The following is a 2,404-nucleotide window of genomic DNA, read 5'->3' as shown; positions in this document are numbered from 1 at the left end:
CAGCCTTGGTATACCTATGGCCCCAGGGACACCCTGCTACACAACCAGGTATCCTTACAGTCTATAAGGGACTCCACTTCATATAACAGGATTCAGCCATGGGTTCCTAGAAAAATATCGGCAAGATCAGATATATCGATGGTCTCTGAGAGTACAACCCACAGGAAGAGGCAACCCATGTACATGGAGAATACAGATAGAAGGCAGGATCATGTACAACCACAGTCTACAAGGAATACCACTCCACAGAATCAAGTATAGCCAGTGTCTTCAGAGAAACCTGACCTCTGATGCAGCTCCAGGATGCACAATATAAGACATTATTGCTTCTTGCCCTGATTCCCTGCTTAGTTCTTTCCACACATTTTAGATCCTGGAGTAGTTTACTGGTTGCCTGGCACTGTTAATGGAACACTTTGGTGCACCTGATGCCTCTGTTGTAAATGGAAGGATGAGCTGCCTGCTGGGCAGGGAAAACCTAGGTCAGAGCCTTCCAGCTACTGCTCCTGGGATGAGACAAGACCATCCTACTCAATGGATGCCAGGCAGACACAGTACCTGTTCTGGAATGGATTGACCTGCACCATATTGGAGCCCTTAGGCCACAATGAACCAGAGCTTCTAAGTTGGCACTTGCATGAATTGCTAGGAGAAGACTCTTCCTAATGAAAAGGAGATCCCTTCTTTAGCCGAGCCATGCTAATAATGCTACAAATGGCAGAAAGTAGCCTGAGCTAGCGGAAGCACAGAGATGTTTACTGAGAATACCCAGAAGTATCTCACATCCAGGCTTGGAAAGGGCAAAAGCCAAGGCAGCTCTGTGTCCCTAGAAGCTGAAGCCGACTGGCCTTCTCCTTCGTATTGCCATCAATGTGCCTCTACTTGCATCCCAGTCTCTGGCTCTCTTAGTTCAAATTTCCTACTCCCAAGGGCAGGCATCTGAATGGATCACTTTGTGAGCCCCCACTGGTCATTTTGGATTTTAAAAAAATTTTTAATAGAATTTATTGGGGTTACATTGGTTAATAAAATTGTATAGGTTTCAAGTGTACAATTCTATAATACATCATTTATATATTGTATTGTGTGTTCAGCACCCAAAGTCCAGTCTCCTTCCATCACCATTTATAAAAACATGGAATGCCTCATGAATTTGCATGAGGTTCTAGTGCAGGGGCCATGCTAATCTTCTCTGTATCCTTCCGATTTTAGTATATGAGCTGCCAAAGCCAGCACTCACTGGGCATTTTGGATCCGAGTTTTATTTTCATTCCTGGCACTTAGGGGCTTCCATTTATTGCTTTAGAATGTGGTTATATGCTTTTCAATTGTTAAATTTATATATTTTAAATGTATCATACATAATTATAAAGTTTATATTTCTAGTGAAAGACATCTTCCTACACCTCCTCAGTCTGCCACATTGACCTGAAATACCCTCATAGTCTGTGTTTATGATCCTGGTCACCTTTCCCACTAGGTTATGAACTCTTGTAAGGGCAGGGAATATTTACTATTTGTATTTTTATCCCACTCAAGTACCTAGCCCAGTTCTCAGCACTCAGTAGGTCCTCAGTAAATGCTGTTGTTATTTTTCTTACTGTTATTGTTTTTACTACCTCCAACCTCTATATTTAGGGGTGACACAAAACTAGATTCTAGACTTGCTATGAGCATTTAAAGTATACAGTCTGTACAGCCTTTTGCATTGCTCATCTGAATTTCATTATTCATGAACAACATCTACCTCAATCACCTTCAAAAACAAGTCATCATCTATTAGACCAATGTTTCTCAAAGTGCAGGTTGCAATCCATTAGCAGGTCATGAAATCAATTTAATGAAATAGAATAAAATAGAAAATAAAGTACCAAGATGCATCACATATATAAGTGTAGGTATTGTACTTACAAGAACCGTGTGTGTGTGTGTGTGTGTGTGTGTGTGTGTGTGCGCGCGCGCGTGCTCTGTGTGCTGGGTCACTATGCAAAATTTATTTATTTATTACCCTGTAAATCAGGGTAAAAACAGTTGGGAGTCACTGATTAGACCTTTCCCTGAGACAGCACTTAACCTACCAGCCCTTTCTAGCAGACCCATCTTCAAGAGCAAAGCTAGAAAAACTCAAGGCCCGTCCTTTCCATATAAAGTTCTCAGAGTAGGACATCATGCCCCAGGGAGGAGGGCAGGTCCCACGAAGATTAAAAGCCCCACAAGTGCACCCTGACCGGTTTGGCTCAGTGGATAGAGCATCGGCCTGTGGACTCAAGGGTCCCGGGTTTGATTCCGGTCAAGGGCATGTACCTTGGTTGCGGGCACATCCCCGGTAAGGAGTGTGCAGGAGGCAGCTCATCGATGTTTCTAACTCTCTATCCCTCTCCCTTCCTCTCTGTAAAAAATCAAT

At 43.0% G+C, this 2,404-nt stretch overlaps 1 non-coding gene across 1 annotated transcript; it reads right to left on the bottom strand.

Annotated features, from left to right (window-relative positions):
* Window positions 1-1,129: 1,129 nt before the first annotated feature.
* Window positions 1,130-1,236, bottom strand: LOC132215092 (U6 spliceosomal RNA). Its single transcript, XR_009448446.1, has one exon. It is a non-coding gene; the product is annotated as a U6 spliceosomal RNA (small nuclear RNA).
* Window positions 1,237-2,404: the final 1,168 nt, after the last annotated feature.

This window comes from Myotis daubentonii, chromosome 13 (assembly GCF_963259705.1).
Source record: "Myotis daubentonii chromosome 13, mMyoDau2.1, whole genome shotgun sequence".
Taxonomy (NCBI): Eukaryota; Metazoa; Chordata; class Mammalia; order Chiroptera; family Vespertilionidae; genus Myotis; species Myotis daubentonii.
Note: the sequence above shows the minus strand (reverse complement) of the source record. Positions and strands in the feature narration are given on the sequence as shown.